Here is a 19,496-nt window from a genome sequence, read left to right as displayed (position 1 = left end):
AACATATTGGCCACTGGATTTGCCTTCCTGCAACACCCTGCCGTGAGCTAAATAACATGCTGCCTTCCCCTAGAAAAGTAAGCAAGGCATACCGACCAAGTTAAAATCTCTTCCAGCTCCCTGCCACCTCCACAGCTTCCCAGCCTCTCATTCACAAATGCTGTGCACGGAAGCACAACTTCCCAGACTCCATCATGAGTTGGCAGGACTGTGGTCATGGGACTACTGGCGGATGAGGGGGTATGCGAAAGGGTGAGGGGATGCATCGAAAGATACCTGGAGGTCAATGACGACGGGAAGGTCCAGGTGGGAGTAGTATGGGAAGCGCTGAAGGCGGTGGTTAGAGGAGAGCTGATTTCCATCAGAGCCCACAAGGGGAAACAAGAGGGTAAAGAAAGAGAGAGATTAGTAGGGGAAATTGAGGGTGGATAGGAAGTATGCGGAGGCCCCAGACGAAGGGCTATACAGGGAAAGACGAAGATTACAGACGGAGTTTGACCTGCTGACCACGGGAAAGGCAGAGACACAGTGGAGGAAGGCACAGGGGATACAATATGAATATGGGGAAAAGGCGAGCCGGCTGCTGGCCCAACAACTTCGGAAGAGGGGGGCGGCGAGAGAGATCGGAGGAGTTAGGGCCGAAACGGGAAAGATGGAGCAGAGAGCAGGGAAAGTGAACGAGGTGTTCAAGACATTCTATGAGAGGCTGTACAAGTCCCAACCCCCGGAGGGGAAAGAGGGAATGATACACTTTTTGGACCAGCTTGAGTTCCCGAGGGTGGAGGGGCAGGAGGTGGCAGGTCTGGGGGCGCAGATTGAAGTGGATGAGGTGATCAAAGGAATTGGGAACATGCAAGCAGGGAAGGCCCCGGGACCAGATGGGTTCCCGGTGGAATTTTATAGGAAGTATATGGACCTGTTGGCCCCGCTTTTGGCGAGAACCTTTAATGAGGCAAAGGAAAGGGGGACATTACCCCCAACAATGTCGGAGGCGACGATATCGCTAATTCTGAAACGAGACAAAGACCCGCTGCAGTGCGGGTCATACAGGCCCATCTCCCTCCTAAACGTAGACGCCAAACTGCTGGCCAAAGTGATGGCGACAAGGATAGAGGATTGTGTCCCAGGGGTGGTACATGACGACCAGACAGGGTTTGTTAAAGGGAGACAATTGAACGCCAATGTACGAAGGTTGCTGGGGGTGATGATGATGCCCCCACCGGAGGGGGAGGCAGAGATAGTGGTGCCGATGGATGCAGAGAAGGCATTCGATCTGGTGGAGTGGGACTATTTGTGGGAGGTGCTGAAGAGATTTGGGTTCGGGGAGGGGTTCATTAGATGGGTTAGACTCTTGTACGCGGCCCCGGTGGCAAGCGTTGTTATAAACAGGCAAAGATCTGGATACTTTCGATCACATAGGGGTACAAGACAAGGGTGCTCCCTGTCCCAGTTACTGTTCGCGTTGGCAATTGAACCATTGGCCATAGCGCTGAGGGACTCTAAGAAGTGGAGGGGGGTGCTCAGAGGGGGAGAGGAACATCGAGTGTCACTATGTGCAGACGATTTGCTGCTATATGTGGCGGACCCGGTAGAGGTGATGCCAGAGGTAATGCAGATACTCAGGGAGTTTGGAGAGTTCTCGGGATACAAATTAAATATGGGAAAGAGCGATCTTTGTGATGCACCCCGGGGAACAGGGCAGGGGGATAGACGCTCTGCCGCTGAGGAGAGTAGCAAGGAATTTTCGATACCTGGGGATTAAGGTGGCCAGGAACTGGGGAACCCTACATAAACTTAACTTGACGCAATTGGTAGAGCAGACGGAGGAGGACTTTAAGAGGTGGGATATGGTGCCCCTGTCATTGGCGGGCAGAGTACAGGCGGTTAAAATGGTGGTCCTCCCGAGGTTTCTTTTCGTGTTTCAGTGCCTCCCCATCCTGATTACAAAGGCCTTCTTCAAAAAAAGATAGGAGCATTATGAGCTTTGTGTGGGCGGGAAAGACCCCGAGGGTAAAGAGGGGGTTCCTGCAGCGCAGTAGGGACAGAGGGGGATTGGCACTGCCGAGTCTGAGTGACTACTATTGGGCCGCCAATGTGTCAATGGTCTGTAAGTGGATGAGGGAAGAAGAAGGTGCGGCGTGGAAAAGGCTGGAGATGGCGTCCTGTAAGGGAACGAGCCTAAAAGCGCTGGCGACGGCGCCGCTACCGTACTCCCCGAAAAGGTACACCACAAACCCAGTGGTGGTGGCGACCTTGAAGATCTGGGGGGCAGTGGAGGCGACACAGGGGAGTGACGGGGGCCTCGGTGTGGTCCCCGATAAGCAATAAACACAGGTTCGTCCCGGGGAGGATAGAGGGGGGATTTCAATGTTGGCAGCGAGCAGGAATTAGGAAGCTGAAGGACCTGTTTGTGGGCGGGACGTTTGCAAGTTTGGGAGCATTGGAAGAAAAATATAAGTTGCCACCAGGGAATGCTTTCCGATACATGCAAGTGAGGGCATTTGCGAGGCAACAGGTGAGGGAATTTCCGCGGCACCCGACGCAAGGGGTCCAGGATAGAGTGATTTTGGGGGCATGGGTTGGAGAAGGTAAAGTCTCCGAAATATACAGGGAGATGAGAGACGATGGTAGGGGAACTGAAGGGAAAATGGGAAGAGGAGCTGGGGGAAGAGATTGAGGAGGGGCTGTGGGCAGATGCCTCAAGTAGGGTAAATTCCTCGTCCTCGTGTGCCAGGCTTAGCCTGATTCAATTTAAGGTTCTACACAGAGCACATATGATGGGAGCAAGACTGAGCAGGTTTTTTGGGGTGGAGGACAGGTGTGGGAGGTGCTCGGGAAGCTCGGCGAACCACACCCACATGTTCTGGTCATGTCCGGTATAGCATGGGTTCTGGGTGGGTGTGGCAAGAGTGATCTCAAAGGTGGTGGGGGTCCAGGTCAAACCAAGCTGGGGGTTGGCTATATTTGGGGTTGCAGAAGAACCAGGAGAGCAGGAGACGAAAGAGGCCGACGTCTTGGCCTTTGCGTCCCTAGTAGCCCGGCAAAGGATTCTACTTATGTGGAAAGAAGCGAAGCCCCCAGGCGTGGAGGCCTGGATAAACGACATGGCAGGGTTCATAAGACTGGAACGAATAAAATATGCGTTAAGAGGATCGGCTCAGGGGTTCACCAGGCGGTGGCAACCGTTCCTTGACTATCTCGCGGAACGATAATGGAAAAACAGAAAAGACAGCAGCAGCAACCCGGGGGGGGGGGGTATTATTCAGTGTTTTTGTTTTTTCTTAGTTAGTTGTTGATATTTGCTTTTTGTTTATTTCTTTTTCCATCTGTTGTTATTTAATATATTATTTAAATAACGTTTAATGTATATTCCCTAATTAAGTTGTAAAAACGGAAAATCTTTGTTTGAAAAACTTCAATAACATTTTTTTTAAAATACTGAACTCAAAGCATCCTTTGAAACACAATCAACCCCTAAAGCCCTGCGAGTATCAAATGTAATCAATTAAATTTCCATTTTTTATTGTGCAAAACCCATTTACCTCAATTTACAATGCATTTATTTTTCCAATTAAGGGGCAATTTAGCGTGGTCAATCTTTGGGTTGAGAGGGTGGGATCCACGCAGTCATGGGGAGAATGTGCAAACTCTACACGGACAGTGACCCAGGGTCAGAATCGAACCACTGCGCCACCATGTACAATATTATTACACACTAACACTTGCATTATGAATACATTGTTTACCAAATACAACTACTTTATCAGGGTCATCTTAAGGGGGGGGGTTGTAGAATGATTACATACTCCAAATTGCTCAATTTGTATTTAATGAACAGAAAATCTTGAAGCAAAATAACATTTCTTGGTTAATTGGTTGCCATTTGTATGACACAGCTGTACTTCACTTCGCTTAAAATTTATAGCCACAATTTATAAGACACAAATTGTTAAGCTTGGCCGATATGGTCATCACTTAGCAGTCTTTACTCAGAGCAGCTGCTCTTTTCATCTTCAATTAAGTAAAATATTTATAAATTTGACTCTTGGGGCGAAATTCTCCCCCAACGGCGGGATGCCCGCCGACTGGCGCCAAAGCTGGCGCAAATCAGACGGGCATCGCGCCGGCAAAAAGGTGCGGAAGTCTCCGCATCTTTGGCGGCCTAGCCCCAACATTGAGGGGCTAGGCCGACGCCGGAGGGATTTCCGCCCCGCCAGCTGGCGGAAATGGCGTTTGTTGCCCCGCCAGCTGGCGCGGAAATGCGGCGCATGCGCGGGAGCGTCAGCGGCCGCTGTCAGTTTCCCCGCGCATGCGCGGGAGCGTCAGCGGCCGCTGAAAGTTTCCCGCGCATGCGCAGTGGGGAGAGTCTCTTCCGCCTCCGCCATGGTGGAGGCCGTAGCGGAGGCGGAAGGGAAAGAGTGCCCCCACGGCACAGGCCCGCCCGCGGATCGGTGGGCCCCGATCGCGGGCCAGGCCACCGTGGGGGCACCCCCCGGGGTCAGATCGCCCCGCGCCCCCCCCCAGGACCCCGGAGCCCGCCCACGCTGCCTGGTCCCGCCGGTAAATACCAGCTTTGATTTACGTCGGCGGGACAGGCAATTCCTGGGCGGGACTTCGGCCCATCCGGGCCGGAGAATCCAGCGGGGGGTCCCGCCAACCGGCGCGGCTGGATTCCCGCCCCCGCCCAATCTCCGGGAGCGGAGACTTCGGCGGGGGCGGGGGCGGGATTCACGGCGGCCAACGGCCATTCTCCGACCCGGCGGGGGGTCGGAGAATGACGCCCTTGATCCTTGGAACACTGGGAAGTTGCGATATGAATAACCTCATCCCTGTCGTGGCTTAACTAAAGTATATTGTCACAGGGTTATTTATTCAAATGCGTTTGATTATTGGGATTCTCAGAACAAGTGATGAGGGAAAGACAAATAAAATATTTTAAATGCACAGGCCTGTCAGAATTGGAAACAAAAAGATAGGCCAACAATTCAGGTGGGACCCGTCTACCTACGAACACATGACCTTGATGATGTGTTGGGTGTTCTAGGTCACAAACAGGTCACCAACACTGGGAGTGGTGCAACTCTATTTTATTATAAGATTAACTATATTAACATACTTGAACTGTGGGTCAATACAATACCAGCTTTAACTGTTGACCCTTGCCTAGTCCTAACCAGTTGATGCACTCATCACATGGTGAATGTCTGTGTTGCAGGCTGTGAGCTCTGTGCTCCGAGCTGGCTGCTACCAGAATGAGCGGGAACTCTGTCCTCTGTCTTTATAGTGCGTGTGGTCTCACTGGTGATTGGCTGCGGTGTTGTGTATGCTGATTGGTCCCACTGCATGTCCATCAGTGTGTGTGTGTGTCTGCACCACAATATACTGGTGTATATTATGACATCCCCCCTTTTATATAAAGAACATGTGCCTGCGTGACAATAAATATCGTGTAGTGAATGTACCTGACGGTGTGTGCATGTTATTTACATGACTATGTACATGAGGCTAATCTATTTACACGGGAAGGTGCCTGGTGCAGAGAAATAGTGTGTCACACCAACAACGAAATGAACATTACATACAAACTACTGGAACGATGAAACAGGATAACAGAACAGATCAAAGAGTCCAACATTGTAAAACTCATAAGTCAAGTCTCTGAGGTGGGCGACGAATTCTGGTTGACCGTCAGGGTGGCACACCACTCGTCGTCTGGATCAATGCTGTGCACCGACAGCGGCTGGTGGTTTTGATTCGGGGACAGTCGGTTCTTTGTTATAACAGCGACTCGAAAAGGCTCCCTCGGGTCCTCGGTGTCACTGATCTGCAGGAAGTCGGAATCGGACTCAGTGAACGTGGGTTGAATTGCCCGAACGTTCCTGCGAGGCTGGCTGAAGCAATGCGAATTGGCAGGCTGAGCTGCTGGACAGCAGGCAGCATAGTGGCCAAGTCTGCCACATCGTAGGCATTGTCGCGATTTTGCAGGACATTGCCGCTTTAAATGGGCGGAGCCACAGTTGCCGCACGCCGTGACGTCAGTATGCTCGTTGCGCCACTGCGCATGCGCGGTGCGGTCCTGCGCATCACGTTCCTCTACGTCACTGTCCCCTCATTTGACGCGTACAAGCTCAGGAGGCCGCGAAAAAGCGCGCGAAATGGCCGCATTCATCCAGGCTGCAGCCTTGGAGGTGTTCAATTGTTTGGACCTGTTCCGCCTCGTGGGGAACTTGCCGCGCCGTTTCAGCCGCCTGTATGTGGGAGTACCGGCTGGTGGCATTTTCATGCAGAACACAGGTCTCTATGGCAGTCGCTATGGTGAGTTGCTTAATTTTGAGGAGCTGCTGACGCAGGGGGTCCGACGGAACACCAAATACGATCTGGTTGCGTATCATGGAGTCGGAGGTGGGCCCGTAGCCGCAGGACTGCGCAAGGATGTGGAGGTGTGTTAAAAAGGATTGGAAAGGCTCGTCCTTACCCTGCGAGCGCTGCTGGTAAAGGTATCTTTCGAAGCTTTCATTGACCTCTATGCTGAAGTGGGTATTGAATTTGAGGAGAACCGTCTTGTACTTTGTCTTGTCCTCGTCGTCTGCGAATGTGAGGGAGTTGAAGATGTGGATGGCGTGTTACCCGGCCGTGGAGAGGAGCAGAGCAATCTTCCTGGTGTCGGAGGCGTTCTCCCTGTCCGTGGCTTCGAGGAAGAGCTGGAAGCGCTGTTTAAAAATCTTCCAATTGACCCCGAGATTGCCGGCGATGCGGAGCGGCGGCGGCGGGTTGATGTTCTCCATACTTCAGGATGCCGGAATGCTGATTAGTTGCAGGTGGGTCTCAGAAGTGCGCGTATGCAACCACTCCTTGTACCATGATGTGTTGGGTGTTCTGGATCACAAACAGGTCACCAACACTGGAAATGGTGCAACTCTATTTTATTATAAGGTTAACTATATTAACGTACTTGAACTGTGGGCAAATGCAATACCAGCTTTAACTGTTGACCCTTGCCTAGTCCTAACCAGGTGATGCACTCAGCGCATGGTGAATGTCTGTGTTGCAGGCTGTGAGCTCTTGTGCTCCGAGCTGGCTGCTACTAGAATGAGCAGGAACTCTCCTGTCCCCCGTCTTTATAGTGCGTGTGGTCTCACTGGTGATTGGCTGCGGTGTTGTGTATGCTGATTGGTCCCACTGCATGTCCATTAGTGTGTGTGTGTGTCTGCACCATAATGTACTGATGTATATTATGACACTCGATTGGTTTATCAGAATAGAACACAAATGTTTATGCAGGGAATAAAGCAATTCAAGTGATGGAGCTCGCAGGGGGACATTCACTTGGTTATATACTGATAGGCCAGGAGAAAACGTGTTGGCATAGTCCTGCTTCATACTGCACTGCAGATTTCCGTTGATTCCTCGGGGGCAGACAGCCTCAATTATATATATATTTTTTAAAAACGCATTTTATTACAAACTTGTATCAAAGTAGGTTACAGCAAATAAACACCCCGGGAAACATATTTCCCGACAATCAGCTATACCGTTTGTACAGATTTTGTTCCTTTTTCACCCCCCCCCCCCCCGATGAACAACTCCTCAAAACACGGTCACAAACATCCCCCATCTTTTCTCAAACTCCCCTGCTGAGCCCCTTAGCTCATACTTTATCTTCTCTAACCACAGGAAGTCATACAGGTCACCTAACCATGCTGCTACCCCCGGTGGCGATGCCGACCGCCACGCCAGCAGAATTAGTCGCCGTGCAATCAGAGAGCCGAAGGCCATGACCTCGGCCTTCCTTCTCTCCATGAGCTCCGGCTCCTTGAAACCCCAAATATCGCCAAAGTGTCTGGGTCCACCTCCTCCTCCACTATCCTGGCTAAGACCGCGAACACTCCCGTCCAGAATCTTCCCACTTTTTCGCAACCCCACAACATGTGCGCGTGATCCGCTGGCCCCCGCCCACACCTCTCACACTCATCTGGTGCCCCCTGAAAGTACCCACTCATTCTCGCCCGAGTCATATGCAGCCTATGCACCACCTTAAACTGTATCAGGCTCATCCTTGCACAAGAGGAGGTCCCGTTTACCATTCGCAGTGCCTCACTCCATACTCCCCGATTGATCTCCATTCTCTCGCACAGTGGCGTTAGCACCGACATCCCTTCCACCCTAAAATGCCTCCTCAGCTGATTCCATATCTTCACCGTGGACTGCAGCACTGGGCTCCCTGAATACCTACTCGGAGCCATTGGCAATGCTGCCGTCATCAGAGCCCTCAAACTGGACCCCTTACAAGATTCCTCCTCCATCCTCATCCACTCTACCCCTTCTCCTTCCCACCACCACCACACCTTGTCCACATTTGCTGCTGTAGCCACCTAAATTGGCCAACTCCCGATTTAAAATGATGAACGGCAAAGGCTGATGGGAAAGTCAGCCAACATCAACAGAAACCAGCTGCTGCAGGTTTGCTGTGTATTTACCTCTGAAAAGGCCAGACAACATCGATGCCAGCGACTATCAGCATAACAAAGTAGCAGCCATCTGCATACTGATGAGCAATCCCCGGGAACAATAAGTAACATTTTGGACACACAAAGCAAAGACAGACTCCTTGGCGCCAACAGGAGCCAACACAAAGGAGGTGAACGAGCACCTCAAGACCGTCCATCGATCAGGGAACCGCTCCAGTATTGGACCGCCCATGCAACAGCCTCAATCATATGGTGTTCCTCCTTGGTATTATTGCCCAACAACTACCCCTGGGGAATTAATGTAGTCTGCATAACACTGCTTATCCGAATGAAATCCAACCCCTCCACCCCCAAAATGAATGGTTAAAAGGAATCATACAGCACAGAATCAGGCCCTTCAGCCCATCCATGTCAGCTTTTTCTAAAGTGCAATCCGGTTAATCCCACTCCATCAGTTATCCCCCAAATCCCTGTAATTCTTTCCTTCCTTCAAGTATTTATCCAGTTCCCTTTTGAAGGCCAGTATCAAATCTGTATCTACCAGCCTATCGGACAGTACACCATTTTTAAGTGGGGGGGGGGGGGGGGGGGGATAAACACATACTCAGCATGTCTATCACAATCTCAGACTAAAGGGACGATCCTTTAAAACAGATGAGGAGAAATTTCTTCAGCCAGTGGGTGATGAATCTGTGGAACTCTTTGCCGCAGAAGGCTATGGATACCAAATTACTGAGAGTCTTTAAGACAGAGATAGATAGGTTCTTGATCAATAAGGGGATCAGGGGTTATGGGGATGAGAAAAATATCAGCCATGATTGAATGGCGGAGCAGACTCGATGGGCCGAGTGGCCTAATTCTGTTCCTAAGTCTTATGGTCTTATAGGTCTGGCAGCATCTGTGGGGAGAGAAACAGAGTACATGTTTCAAGTCAAATACAACTCCTTTTCTTCTCAACTGCCTGTCCCAGTAAAGGGTATATTTGGTTTGCTGCTAGATGTACAAAATCCACACTTGGAGAGGCGAGTACCAGAGCAATGTAAAAATGCTCACTATTTGAGTATAAGCAGAGATACTCCAATCCAATGAGCCTACATGTTTATTGGACTGCTGCCTCTATTAGGCATCAAGTCACCAGCAATGTTATATTTTCAAGCTGGTGACTACCATCACACTACATCAAATTCAAATAGAAATAGAAATATTCTTGTAAGGTTCAAACTTTCACATTCAATTGTTATTAGTGGGTGTTTCCTATAACCCTGAGATATATCTAATTTCAAATTTAAACTTCATAAATCAAAACCAAAAAGCTTCCCAATTGTTCAGCAAGTTTATCTGGCAGATAGCTAAGCCACACAGACGAAGATGAAACTCAATTATTCCCTGCTACATCCGGAGTTAGCTGATCTAAATGGGGTGATGGTAGAGTCACCACAATGGGCATCAATTACCATGAGGAAATGAAGGAGAGGAGGAGGAATCTGAGTCAGTACTTCTGATTATTATCCATCATTCCTGTGGGGTAGGGGGCAGTGATCCGTTGTTGAACTGGGAAAGCAAACAAGATGTCACAAGTTTAATTCCTGCTATTGAAGCCAAATGCGATAAATCTGATCATTCGTGAGCCAACATGAGAAGATGTGACCATGAAAGCTGCTGGAAACATCCAAATGAATCTTCAATATCCTCCAGTGAAAGCATCCTCCCACCTTTTATCAGTATGGCCTAAACCCCGTGCCAGACCCTCAATTAGAGAAGGGCAATAAATAGTCTTACCAGAGCCATCCACATCCCAAGGACAAACTAAGGCATGACGTTTCCAACCGTTTGCATTTGATCTTCTGGTCCCGCCGACAAGTGACCCTCTCACCACCTGTGTCTCTCTCTTCCCACCCACCCACCCCCCAGGCAGGTTTCCTGGCTTAAAAATATATCATTGCTGGTGACTTGATGCCCAATAGGGGGGTTGTTCAACAGGAAACCCCATTGACAGCAGTGGGGCCAGAAGATCCTGCCGCCAGCCAATGGGTAGGCAACCTCGGGCGCCACAAGACACATTGCGAAGGGGGGAGGAAAATCGCACCCAATATATATATTGTTTTAAATGGCCAATTCTCTAGATTGATGTCCAGATCCCCTGGTGGGTTCGCTCCCGGCCCCTGGTCACCGGGTGGAGGTTGCACATTCTCCCTGCGTCTGCATGGGTCTCACCCCTACAACCCAAAGATGTGCAGCGTATTTAGCCGCAATAAATTGCCCCTTTATTGGGAAAAATTGAATTGGCTTTAAATTTGTTTTTAATGGTTATGGCGCCTGTTCCCGATTGCTAACAAGCTGATAATGCAAGTGTTCAGATTTCAGATCGTGGTCAAGACTGGAGTTGGTTGCAATGCTGTCACTCTATTGAACAGTTTTGCTGATATTCGCCATCTAGGTTTGCATGTGAATAAGATCTCAGGGGTACCATGATGTGCACAAATATAACACAGTGGGTAGCACTGTTGCTTCACAGCTCCAGGGTCCCAGGTTTGATTTCCGGCTTGGGTCACTGTCTGTGTGGAGTTTGCACGTTCTCCCAGTGTCTGCGTGGGTTTCCTCCGAGTGCTCCGGTTTCCTCCCACAAGTCCCGAAAGATGTGCTGTTAGGTGAATTGGACATTCTGAATTCTTCCTCTGTGTACCCGAACAGGTGCCAGAATGTGGCGACGAGGGGCTTTTCACAGTAACTTCATTGCAGTGTTAATGTAAGCTTACTTGTGACAATAAAGATTATTAATTATTAAGTGCAATTCAGCAAGGCTCTTCGATTTGCAAAACGCGCCAAGTCCTGGCTTGTAGCTCAAGGAATAGAAATGTATTTGTGCTCTTCTTACTTGCTGGAGTATGCTATTTGAATTTCATGGGCCTGGAAATTTGAAACGGCCTGGAAGTCTCAATGGCCCACAAGCTCTGTCATGACAGCTTGAAATACATGCAAAATTAATAGGAGCATTTTATACATGGCCTCTGGGGCTCCATGGTACTTATCTTTGTAACAAACTAAGAGAAAAGGCTTGGCCATGCTTGACAATAGGCAGAGGCCCAGGAAGAATTTGGCATCTCCTTACTCTTTGCAGGAAATGCATGATCTGGGAAAACCAGAGGAACAGGATAGGAAAAAGATAGATGACATCTTGCTCTTTTAAAAAAAAATCAAAGGATGGATCCAAGTTAACCAGACACTTTTAAAAGCTAAACGATGAACACCAGATAACTGTTTCAAATCACCACATGCCAACACAGCATTGTTTGGGTTGCAACTAAGTAACATCAGCAAAGTTAATGAGGAACAGATGTGAATACCACAGTGACATGAAAACCACTTTAACGACCCTTATGTGACAAACAAGCCTGGAGGAATGCGAGCAGAGCCCAAACTGAAAACTACAGAATGGTCACATATGCTGCAAATGTTACTGCCAAACTCCAAATTCTCAAAGGCTTCCAACAAAAAAAAAGTAGGATTTTTCCAAAAGTCTTTCCAAGACCTTTTGAAAAACTGAATGGGACTTCGGATTTGCGTTGTAATCAAAAACCAAATCAAATTCTAATAAACTACCAAATGCCTATCGAGGTTACATTAGTTCAGCGAGGCGAAAGACATCTTCCCCCGCGACCCATCTGCAGCTCTGGCATGTCTGATACCCGAAATATGGCCACCAGGGGACTGGGTTCCAAGTCTTTCAGGATTTGTGGGAGGAAACCAGAGCACCCGGAGGAAACCCACGCAGACACAGGAAGAACCTGCAGACTCCGCAGAGAAAGTGACCCAAGACGGGAATCGAACCTGGGATCCTGGATCTGTGAACAAACCGTGCTAACCACTGTGCTGCAGTGCCGCCCCAAACATTGTGAACTCAAATTTCAGACAGCTTCAGAAATTCCACTCACTCTGCCCCAAATCACTTTTTCCTCCTTCACGAAGGTACAGTTCCCAAAAGTGAAAGTACCTTCCTGATACTTAATCCAAGAGCTCAGTCTTTACAAAGACCATGGTTGGAATTTTACACATAGGTGATGGCACAACACCCCAGCTGACAAGTCGGGGGCGAGCCCACCTTCATTTGGCCGGGAAAACCTACTACAATTTCCATTGCCATTGGGCCATTAATTGGAGCAATTAGTAGACGTGACCAAAAGTTTAGCAGAAGGGACAGGTTAAAAAGAGGTATGGAGATATCAATAGATTAGAAACAGGCTAATGTATGATGCACATTCTTAAATCGGTGACAAAATAGAGAAAAGGCAACTACAGACCCATATAACACCCTGTATCCTATCAGCAGTAAGCCTGAGGATATCAGCACAATAATAAACCAGAAAGAAACAGAAGTGGCATGAGGAACAACTTTCTTGTTTATATGCAGCAAGTGGTTAGGACCTGGACTGCACTGCCCGAGATAATGGTGGAAGCAGCTACAAATCGTGGTTTTCAAAAGAGAACTGGATAATAATCTGAAAAGAAAAGATTTGCAGGCGTGAGAAAAAGGCAGGGAATGGGATTGGCGGAGGTGCTTTTACAGAGAACCAGTACGGACAGGACAGACCAAAAGACATTATCTCATTACAACAGTCCGAATTCAGAAGGGGAATCCCTGCCTGAATAATCGCCTGTTTCTTTGAAGGAGTGACAAGTCGACTGCAGGAAGCCCTATGACTAAGAAGGGAAAAGGGTCATATACATGGCCCATGAATGGTGCTGAGCCAACTAAAGTTTAAGCTGAAAGATGAATTGTAGAATCCCTACAGTGCAGAAGGAGGCCATTCGGCCCAATGAATCTGCACCGACCCTTCGAATAAATACCCCCTATCCCCATAACCTAACCTGCACATCCCTAGACACTAAGGAGCAATTTATCATGGCCAATCCACCCAACATGCACATCTTTGGACAGAGGAAACCAGAGCACCCAGAGAAAACCCACGGGGAGAAAGTGCAAACTCCACACAGACAGTGACCCAAGGCCAGACCCAAGGACTAGGATTCCTAAAGGACTTGTATGTAAGAAGCTAGGTCTGGCAGTGGATGGTTAGGCTAATTGTATATCAGTTAAGCTCAAGTTTCCAGCCTTCAAACCGGAGAAAACAAACTTCTGTATTCTACAGGGGGATGAAAGGCAAGGACATTAGTGGCCCAGACTATCCTGTCCCCTTAACCTAATTAATCAAGTTGTGTTCTGGCAGCAATGATAGATACCCAATAAACATTTAAAAAACATTTTTATTTTATTTTTTTAAAAAGTGGGTTAGTGGTTAGAGAAAATAATTAAAGAAAATTAAGGATTTTAACTATATCAGGAATTGAACAATAGCTGGTTGTTGAGGAGATGGTGGGGGGAAATACATTTTATAATTACAGAAAGAAATGTTTTTGGACAGTTTCGATGTTCAACATGAATCTCACAGAAAATCTTTTCTGAGCATAACACTTAAATTTCCAAAACGCAACATTTCAAATTTTAAAAAGAGAGCGATAGGCCTTCAGTTCCAGATATTCTGAAAATTGCCACTTGTTTGTTGTTCACAAGAATATCAAGCTTTTAAAGAATACATTCCAACTCCAGCCCTTCAACTTTAACTGGATATTTTGTGACTGTGAGAAACTGGTATGATTCAATGAGTGGAGGGAGTTAACATGGTCCTTTTCCCTAGTGTTTTCACAGCTGTGTTAGAGTTTCACCTAATATTTTCACTTTCCTATTCACATTCTGTCACGTCTGTTCAAGCAGATGCAAACTGCAGTAAGAAACAACCTTTGTGAATGCTGCGGGCAGGGCATTTCTTACCCTAATAGTACATATAGTTATAAATTATCACTATTAATTGGGAAATTCAGTTAAATATTGCTCTTGTTATTGGAGAATAGGTGAAAAGCATCTGCTTACACACACTTCACAATTTGTACAGCAGGTTTTATTCCAGGCTCATTTTTATCATTGACTCAGCTTAGTGCCACCCATAATGCGAGGATTATTCACAATCTCTATCTTGCTCTGCACATATGTACAATTTGATTGAGTAGTTCAAAGTTTGCAGTAGAATAAAACAGGCAATAAACTTTGGACTTTCCTTCAGTTGGCAATCAAAGAAAGTTATGCTGTAAGGATAGGAAGAGTTGGCAAATCTGAGCTGGAGCATTGGTTAAAAAGAAAATTCAGGGGAAGCACTTGGTACAGTGGCTAGCATTGCTGCCGATGGCGCCGAGGACCCAGGTTCAAATCCCGGCCCTGGGTCACTGTGTGGGGTTTGCACATTCTCCCCGTGATTGCGTGGGTTTCACCCCCGCAACCCAAAGATGTGCAGGATTGGCCATGCTAAATTGCCCCTTAATTGAACAAAAAAAAATAATTGGGTACTCTAAATTTGTTTTTAAAAAAAGAAAATTCAATTCATTATGGCAGCCTACAAGGTTGGGTGAGGTGGAGGATAGAGAAGGGGAATGAAAACGGAAATTATTTTTTTGCCAGCGTTGCCTCTAATTGCTATTCAGGTGAAAGTGTGCACATCAAGCCTGCCAACAGAATTATTACACTTGACTTGCCAACATCTAGGATTACATACTGAATGAAGAGTTTCATTTGTTGGCGGTCACATTTTGGTACCTTGCCAAGTAGCAATCATGCAATTATTGGTCTGGAGAACAAGAGTATCACCAAGCTATTCTACTGCACAGAGTTCCAAAGCAGAGCCAGATTCACTCCTCGTCCAATATCCAAAAATCCAAGACCACGATCGACCTTAAGGGACTGAATGGCCTATTCCTGATGCAAATTCTTGTGCTCAAACAGTCATTTGTTGGTACAGAAATTGAGCATTGCTGAAAAGACAAATGTTTCCGAAGCTTTTAATCTTGCACTCATTAATACAATTCAGAAGAATATCAAATAGTAACGGGAACAACAATTTATATTACATGAAAAGAGAGTGCTGATTAGTTGGCAAATAGTCTCTGGTTGGTAGAGGCATCGCCATTGAGAATTAACCAATTAACTGATAACTGACAGTTAACTGCCAAGCTTTGTTCAAATTCAAACCAGGCAGGTTGACTCTGGTTGGTCAAGGCTTTGCGCTGGGAAATAAATCAGGGATTGGTTGTCGTCTATTTTTTATTTAGTTGAAAAAGGTGCAATGTGTTTCCGTGTTCTTTCTGCCCACAAAGGACAGGGCCCTGTGGATTAATATGTGTAGTTTCCCAAAAGCCACACGTCTCAAAGATTGGCGGATCATATAAAACAGCCTGTCCTTTCAGCTGTTCGCAATATGCAAAGTACTGACCGTTACCAACCAGCCAGTATCCAATATTAGATGTGATTCCACGATTGGACAACATTTGCTGAACAATCCTGATTGTGCTAATTTAATTTAAGATTATCAGCCAGGCTTGCACTGTGGCTCTCTTATACTTGCTAGAAGCCACATACATTAATACACAGGGCCCTGTCCTTTGCTGACAAAGGGCAACATTTTCCATCCTTGTTCATGCCTGGAATTTTCTGGTGCCGCTGAAAATGCATGAAGTTTTGGCTGGAACACCAAATTCTCCATTCTCCCACCATGGACGAAACCCGAGAATCCCACCCAAAGCATCTTCTTTTAGCAATACCTCAAATTCTTGTGTTCCTGTACTTCCATCAGGATAGTTGCATAGCAATCAGTAGTTGGGTCCAAACCCTAACCTAAACCAAGGCACCGAGGCCAACCTTAGCGCCCCTAACCACCATCCAGATCAGCGAAGAGCACAAATATACATCTCAATTACTATGGATTGTACCTGATCTCTAATAACTGACATGATTAAGCACTGTTTTAATGCTTTCGTAAACCCAAGTGGAAAACGGGACTTATTTACACTGTGAAACTAGGTTAACCAATTTTATAATTGACAGTAAGCCAGAGTTAAAATTAGGGATACTCAGAAATTAGGGTTCCTTTAACAAAGTGAATTAATTTGTGCGGCAAGGTTAGGATATTCGCAAAGATCACCAAGCCAAGCCACATAGCCAAATAAGGTCCCAGGCTTACCCTCCGGTCTATGATGAGTTAGTTAATCGCAAATGGGCAGCAGGGAGAGTGCAATTAGCCCCAAACTCCCAGGCTTGGGAGAAAAAGAGAAAAATACTAGACTGAAAATACTACATTGCTGTACGTACAGTTACTCTGCTGAAACGGTGTGAAAACAGATGTCAGACAGGAATAAAATTGGATTGGCCAAGTTGTTTAAATGGTCAACTTCCGTGCCACAGGCACAATCAAAGTATAAATACGAAGTATAAAGACCACCAGACCAAAGTAAGAGGATAGCAACTTGAGAAAAAACAAACAACAAAAAAGAAATCTGAAAAATCAGTTGTATAGATTAACAATAACAAGTGGCATCATTTACTACATTAACAGACTGACAAAGCAAATGTGACTTCTACAGTTGGTGGGTGAAGAGGGGGGACAAATTTCCAAGCCAAAACACGGTGAATTTCTAGCAATTGAACAATTTTCACTCCCACTGCTCTTCTCACAATATGGGGAAAATACAGCAAGTTTTCAGTTCATCATCTGCAATGATTGTAGACATAGCCAAGCAGTTTGTACTGATGGACTAAATAGACATACACCATTGAACTTAGGGGCCACGTATAAACCTAAATCTATATTTATTTGAATCGATTTTTATGAAACTCAAGCTGTTGATATGGATTGTTCCAATTTAGGGTTTATCCACCAGTGAGGCAACAGCAGAAAAATGGAAAAGCACTTCCAAACTCTGAGTTAAACGGGAGAATCCTGTGAATAAGAAGTAAAAATGCAAATAAAGCAGAGTCGCCTGGACCTCAAATATCAATTGCATTTGAATGGGTGCACATGACATAGAGGCAGGGTGTACACTCGTAAATTAATGTACAACTAGTCTACAAAATATTCAAAGCAACATCTAGCATGTTTTTACCGAGTACGAATTCATTCTTAAAACAGAAGAAAAATGTATTTTTGGATCTCAAGTACAATAATAGATGGCATACACACATTCCTGCTGATAGGGGTTTCGTGCCTCAAACCTCAGATCCCTGCACACAATTCACAAGCACCTATGGACTATTTGGGAAGGTGACTTTCTTCACTAAACAACCCGTGTGCAGTACATTCCTACCATCTAATCTGCACAAGATGGACACACGCCTATGAGTGGAATTTCTCAAGCTGTTACATAGAAAAAGAAGCCCAAATGTTAGTTCCTGACCACACGGTGATGACACATGTCTGGTGGTTATGATTATAGAGAATGGCAATGTGGGGAACAGAAAGCTGTTTTACCTTTTGAACATGCACATCGTAATTTAAGCAATGATATTGGAGAAAAATTGTACTGGTCAAAACGTATTTATTGACAGATAAACCCAAAATGACCCCATTTAATGCTGATCCCAAGCAATAACATTGAGGATGTTTCACTCGGCTTTTTCTGAAGGTTCGCCCAATGTAATTTAATCCAGAATAAAAGCAAAATACAAGGATGCTGGAAAAAAGAGAAAATGCTGAAAAACCTCAGACGGTCTGGTGGTATCTGTGGAGAGAGAAACTCTGAAAAGGAGTCATATGGACTCGAAACATTCTCTCTCTAATTTATTCAGAGTTTTTGTTGCAAATCCGCCACAGCCATTCAAATTTGACTTCAGTCAATAGAGGAAATAGATTGGAGTTAACTTAAATTTACTACATGACAACTTCAGACGGTGACAGAATCTAACGTGGGAAAGAATTTTCAAAGAATTACATAGAGCCAACTTAATGCTTTCTGAACTTTGCATTACAGAGAACTCTCTGGAATGCAAGTCTTCCACACTGTTTACATATTATGTAGGTCAAAGGAAGAACCAGACAACCAGGAATTTAAGTTTACATCACTTCAAATTCCTATTGTTTATTCTAATGACCATCTGTCCCATAAGATTCATCCAAGCAGAAAGAAAGTACCAACAAGGTAGACGGTTGAGAGATCGATGGAAATACGGGCAAAGGCAGATAAACTTTACGTGGAATATACACATGAAAAAGGCCATTAGCCAGCGTGAAATAAATGGATATCACAACTCGCATCTATGTAGTGCTTTTAAAATAATGAAACATCCAGTGGTTAGCACAGCTGCCTCACGGCACAGAGGTCCCAGGTTTGATCCCGGCCCTGGGTCACTGTCCGTGTGGAGTGATCATAGTGATCATAAAATTTACAGTGCAGAAGGAGGAACCGGCCCTTGGAAAGAGCATCCCACTAAAGCCCACCACCCTATCCCCTATCCCTATAACCCAGTAACCGCACCTAACCTTTTGTTTGGACACCAAGGACAATTTATCATGGCCAATCCACCTAACCTGCCATCTTTGGACTGAGAGGGGAAACCGGAGCACCCGGAGGAAACCCACGCAGACACAGGGAGAACGTTCAGAGTCCGCATAGACAGTGACCCAAGTCGGAATTGAACCTGGGACCCTGGAGCTGTGAAGCAACTGTGCTAACCACTGCGTGACCCTGGACACTCCTTAATAGATTTAAGTTTGCATTCTCCCAGTTTTTGCGTGGGTTTCGCACCCACAGCCCAAAGATGTGCAGGGTATGTGGATTGGCCACGCTAAATTGCCCCTTAGTTAGAAAAATGAATTGGGTACTCTAAATTTTAAAAGAAAGGAGTGTCCAACCTTTGGCTGGCTCGAGGTCTCATGTCCTGCGTTCAGTCCTGGCAAATGGTATTTGAAGCTCAGGGAACTCTGTTCGATCTGCATTTTAAATTTCTTATTCACTTGTTTCTCTGGTTTGTTTTTGAGAGCATGGAAAGGGCTATGTTTTTCTTCTTCAAAAGGAACAATTATTAAATAAAATGGAAAAAGTCAAATAAGCAGTTAATTGGTGAAAAAATGCTTGGTCAAAAAGGCATGTTTCAAGGATCGTCCTAGAGAAGGCAGGGTTAGAGGCAGAGGTTTAAGGAGAAACATCCAAAAC

At 46.3% G+C, this 19,496-nt stretch overlaps 1 protein-coding gene across 8 annotated transcripts in view; it reads right to left on the bottom strand.

Annotated features, from left to right (window-relative positions):
* LOC140408726 (septin-11) overlaps window positions 1–19,496 on the bottom strand; it is a 159,714-nt gene that overhangs the window by 92,065 nt on the left and 48,153 nt on the right. The window lies entirely within an intron of this gene.

This window comes from Scyliorhinus torazame, chromosome 3, assembly GCF_047496885.1.
Source record: "Scyliorhinus torazame isolate Kashiwa2021f chromosome 3, sScyTor2.1, whole genome shotgun sequence".
Classification (NCBI taxonomy): domain Eukaryota; kingdom Metazoa; phylum Chordata; class Chondrichthyes; order Carcharhiniformes; family Scyliorhinidae; genus Scyliorhinus; species Scyliorhinus torazame.
The sequence above is the reverse complement of the archived record's forward strand: the minus strand, read 5'-3'. Positions and strand labels throughout refer to the sequence as shown.